At 35.7% G+C, this 5,615-nt stretch overlaps 1 non-coding gene across 1 annotated transcript; it reads right to left on the reverse strand.

Moving 5' to 3' along the window:
• Positions 1-3,354: 3,354 nt before the first annotated feature.
• On the reverse strand, positions 3,355-3,461 carry LOC131822265 (U6 spliceosomal RNA). Its single transcript, XR_009350147.1, has one exon. It is a non-coding gene; the product is annotated as a U6 spliceosomal RNA (small nuclear RNA).
• Between the last annotated feature and the right edge of the window lie 2,154 nt (positions 3,462-5,615).

Here is a 5,615-nt window from a genome sequence, read left to right on the forward strand (position 1 = left end):
TATTCCATCTAGTGTGTCTAATTTGTCTACATACAGTTGTTTATTATTTTACAGTTATTTTATTCTGTAATGTTGGTTATTTTTATTCTTTATATAGTTATAGTATTCTTTTATAGTTATTTTTATTTCTGTAATGTCAGTAGTAATGTTCCTTCTCTCATACCTGATCTTAATAATTTGAGACTTCTCTTTGTCTTGGTCTGTTTAGCTAAAAGTTTGTCAATTTTATTAATTTTTCTCAATCAAGCAACTTTTGGTTTTGTTGATTTTTTTCTATTGTTCTTCTACCCTCAACTTCATTGATTTCCATTCTAATATTTACTATTTCTTTCCTTCTGCTTGCTTTTGACTTAGTTTAATCTTTGTGTAGACTTTTTTTTTTTTTTAAGTAATCTCTACACCCAGGGTGGGGGCTTGAACTCATGACCTGGAGACCAAGAGTCGCATGCTCTGCCCACTGGACCAGCCAGGCACCCCTTTCTGTAAACTTTCAAGGTAGTTGGTCAGGTATTAACTGAGATCTTTTGGGTCTTTTTAAAATATAAGCATTTACAGTAATAAATTATTCTCTAATCACCACTTTAGTCATACCGCATAGGTTTTTAAGTGTTTTAGTTTTGTTTTCATTCATCTTCAAGTATTTTCTAATTTACTTTGTTATGTCTTCACTTAACCATTAGGTATTTAAGGATGTGTTATTTAATTCCACATATTTGTGAATTTCCCAATTTCCTACAGCTAATTTCATTCTGTTGTTGTCAGAGAACAGACTTTGTATGACTTCAGTCCTTTAAAATTTATCAAGACATTTTTATGAGTTAACATATGGTCTATCCTGGATAAAGTTCCATGTGCTCTTTAGACAGTGTGTATTCGGTGTTGGGTGGAGTATTCTACAGCAGTTTATTAGATGTAGTTGATTTATAGTGTTGTTCAAGGTTTCTATTTTCTTGGTGATCTTATGCCTCATTGTTCTACCCATTATTGATATTAGGGTATTCAAGTATCCAAATATTATTGTTAGATTGTCTATTCATCATTTCTGTCAGATTCTGCTTCCTATATTTTGGGACTCTGTTCTGAGATATCTAGATATAGATACAGGTATAGAGATACATAGATATTTTCCAGATACTCTTATAAAATGTCTTTTTAGGGGCGCCTGGGTGGCTCAGTCTGTTAAATGACTGCCTTCGGCTCGGGTCATGATCCCAGGGTCCTGGGATTGAGCCCCGCATCGGACTCCCTGCTCAGCGGGGAGTCTGCTTCTCCCTCTGCCTGCTGCTCTACCTACTTGTACTCTCTGTCTGTCAAATAAATAAATTTTTAAAAAAATAAATAAAATGTCTTTTTATTTTTATAAATGTCTTTGTCTCTAGTAACAACTTTTCTCTTAAAAGTTTATTTTATTTGATATTAGTATAGCTAGTGCATCTCTCTTTTTGTTACTCATGGCATGGTGTATTTTTTTCTATCCCTTTACTTTCAATCTATTTGTGTCTTTGAATCTAAAGTGTGTCTCTTGTGGTCAGCACAAAGATAGACCATGATTTTTATATCCATTCTGCCAATCTCTTTATTTTGGTTGTATTGTTTAATCTATTCACCTTTTTTTGAGAGGGAGAGAGTTGAAGTAGGGGCAGAAGGAGAGGGAGGGAGAGAATCCCAAGCAGGCTCCACTCCTGGGATGGAACCTGATGTAGGGCTGGATCTCATGACCCTGAGATCATGACCTGAGCCAAAATCAAGAGTTGGATGCTTAACCAACTGAGCTGCCCAGGTGTCCTTTAATCCATTCACATTTAATGTAAGTACTGATAATGTAGGGCTTGTGACTGCTATGTTGCTCCTTGTTTTTTATATCCTATATATTTTTTGTTTCTACATTTCTCCATAACTTCCTTCTTTGTATTAAAAAGAATTTTCATTCCCTTGTCATTTTTTAAATTTTATTTATTTGGAGTTATTTTCTTCTTGTTTGCTGTGTGGATTACAATTAACATCTTAAGTTATAACCATCCATTCAGTTCAATAGTATATAAAAAGTTTTCTTTCATATAGCTTTATTATCTGTTCTTTGTTGTGCTTTTATTTTAATAAAAATTACATCTTCATACATTGCATGACCATCAGCACAGATTTATAATTATTGCTTTATGCAACTGTCCTTTACATTCAGAGGAAAAAGAGTTAAAAATAAAATATACATATATACTCTTTTTAAAAGATTTTTAAATTTATTTGTCATAATGAGACACACACACACACACACACACACACACACACAGAGAGAGAGAGAGAGAGAGAGAGAGAGAGAGAAAGCCCAAGCTGGGGGAGCACCTGGCAGAGGGAGAAGATCAGCAGGAAAGCTGATGTGGGACTGGATCCCATGAGCTGAAGGTAGACACTTAACCGACTGAGTCACCCAGATATCCCCTTTTTTTGTATTTACCTATACAGTTACCTGTACTAGTATTTTAGTACAGATAAGAATCCATGTGGATTCTAGTTACTGTCTAGTGTCCTTTCATTTTAGCCAAAAATATACCTTTTATTGTTTCTTAGATTTTCTATATTCATATATATAAATATAATATAAAATATATATAAATGTTTCTTCTGTTTTTGTATGGTGAATTCTCTCAGTGCCTGTTGATCTGAATATGTCTTACACTCTCATTCATTTTTGAAGGATAGTTCTATGATAATAGGATACTTTGTTGATAGTTTTTTTTTCTTTTAACACATTGAATATACTGTCCCAATAATTCTAGCCTCCTTGGTTTCTGATGAGAAATTCCCTAGTAATATTATGAAGGATCCCTTGTACATGATGAATTGCTTCTGCAATGTTGCTTTGAAGATTCTTTGTCTTTGACTTTTGACAGTTTGATTCTAATGTATCTTGGTGAGATTCTCTTTGAGCTATTTCTATTTGGAGTTCATTGAACTCTTCAGATGTGCAGATTAATGTATTTCATCAAATTTTGGTAACTTTTGGTTACCATTTCTTCAAATATTCTTTCTGCTCTTGTGTCTCTTCCTTTTCCCTCTGGGACTCCTGTTATTAAGGTTGTTGATTCACTTGACAGTGCTCCATAGTTCTCAGATGGTTCTATTCCGTTTTCTTCATTCTTTTTTCTTTCTATTTCTTAGACTGGATAATCTCATTTGACCAGTCTTCAAGTGTGCCAAAAGCTTTTTTCTTCTGCAAGTTCAGATATACTCTTGAGCCCCACTAGTGAATTTTTCATTTCAGTTTTTGCACTTTTCAACTCCAGAATTTCTTATTGGTTCTTCTTTCATTTTTAAAGTATTTATTTACTTTTTTCTTGTTTCATTTAAATTCCAGTTAAAAATATGGAATTCCTTATGAATTTGCATGTCATCCTTTTACAGGGGCCATGCTTATCTTCTCTGTATTGTTCCAATTTTGGTATATGTGCTGCCAAAGTGAGCACACTTATTGGTTCTTTTTAACTAATTTCTCTCTTTGTATTAACATTCACTAGTGAGACGTGTTCTCATATTCTCATGGTTTCCTTTACTTTTAAGAAAACTGATATTGCTGATTTAAAGTGATTGTCTAATTAAGTCCAAAGTCAAGTCTTCCTCAAGGAATTGCTTCTGTTAACTACTCCTTTGCCTATATATGAGCCATACTTTTTAGCTTTTTGCATGTCTTATAATTATTTCTTGAAAATTGGAAATTTAAAATAATAATGTGAGGACTTTGCATATCAAATGCCCCTCAAAGTTTTGTTAGTGTAACTATTTGTCATTGTTGCTTATTTGTTTGTTTAATGATATTTCTGTACTAATTCTGTCAAAGTTTGTATTTTTTTTTTTTATCATGTGTGGCCACTAAAGTCTCTGCTCGCTTAGATTAGCATCCATATAATTACTTTACAGAGATTTCCTTAAATGCCTGGAACCAATGATCTCCCAGCCATTGCCAAGTGACTGAGCTCACTGGAGCACAGCTTCAACTCTCAGCCAGGCCATTTACAATCCTCTTTTAGCCTTCTCTTCCTGCTGGTATAGAATTTTATGGGTTAGGGGCACCTGGGTGGCTCAGTGGGTTAAGCCTCTGCCTTTGGCTCAGGTCATAATCTCAGGGTGTTGGGCTTGAGCCCCACATCAGGCTCTCTGCTCAGCAGGGAGCCTGCTTCCCCCTCTCTCACTTCCTGCCTCTCCCCCTACTTGGCTCTCTCTCTCTGTGTCAAATAAATAAAATCTTAAAAATAAAAAAAAAGTGGTGAGAAGAGGCAGTGGTGAGGCTTTTGTCTTTTCAGGTCTCTCCTGAGCATGTACAGAGCCCTGGGCATGCTCCCATTAGTACCTGTTCTTTTCCAAAGATTTTCCGTTTAAGACTTGTAGTAAACGGGGCGCCTGGGTGGCTCAGTGGGTTAAGCCGCTGCCTTCGGCTCGGGTCATGATCTCAGAGTCCTGGGATAGAGTCCCGCATCGGGCTCTCTGCTCAGCAGAGAGCCTGCTTCCCTCTCTCTCTGCCTGCCTCTCCATCTACTTGTGATTTCTCTCTGTCAAATAAATAAATAAAATCTTAAAAAAAAACCAAAAAGACTTGTAGTAAACGTATCGTTTATCTCAACTGTTATCTACAGTCTGAGGCAGTTGCAATATTAAACAGCTAATACTGATGCTCCCAGGGAAAAGTTCATTGGCACTGGCACACCTCTATGTTAGGTCATATATGGACAAGTTTTGTGAATGCGTTCATCCTGGGAACCACCAAACAGGTCAGTAATGGCAGTCATTTGGAATGAGGCTTTGAAGGAGCTCCTACCCTTTTCTGCGCACTCCAGTAGCTGCCAAGTGGTTGGTTTTCACAATGATTTGAGGGCTATTAGTATTCTAGGCTACCACATAGCTGAGCATAGGGAGATGGGAATAGGGCAAGAGAAAACACTGCAAAGGTCAGTGTTTTTACCAAGATTCAACTGGTTTTTGTGGGGTGTGTTTTGTTTTGTTTTTTGAGTAAACAGTTCCTGGATTGCTGCAAGTATTTGGTTAACTTCCAGAGTTCTAAAAAAGTTGATTCTGACAATTTTTGCCAGTCTTCTCCTTGGTATTATTGGTGAAGTATTTTCAGAGGTCCTTATTTTCCCACTATTGTCCTCAAGCATCCTTTAAAGACATTTAAATAATAAGAAAAATAGTTTATAAATTTACCCATATAGTTTCCATTTTTGGTCACTTCATTCTTTGGTGAAGATCTCTATTTCCACCTTGTTTAATTTTCCAAGCATTAGAAACTTCCTTCCTTTAAAGAGCAGTCTGCTGGTGCCAGATTCCTTCAGCTTTTATATATCCAAAAAAGTCTTTATTTCACCAGGGAGTTTGAAAGCTCTTTTCACTGGGTATAGAATTCTAGGTAGACTTTTTAAAAAATCCTATCAGAACTTTAAAGATGTTGCTCTAGTGTCTTCTCACTTGTGTAATTTCTAATGAGAAAGTTGCTATCATCTTTATCTTTGTTCCTCAGCACGTAATGTGATCACAGTGTGTTTGGGTGTAGTTTCTTTGTGTTTCTTGTGTTGTTTTTATTATGCATCTTAGACCCATGAGTTTATAGTTTTAATCAAATTTGGAAA

Source organism: Mustela lutreola, chromosome X (assembly GCF_030435805.1).
Source record: "Mustela lutreola isolate mMusLut2 chromosome X, mMusLut2.pri, whole genome shotgun sequence".
NCBI lineage: Eukaryota > Metazoa > Chordata > Mammalia > Carnivora > Mustelidae > Mustela > Mustela lutreola.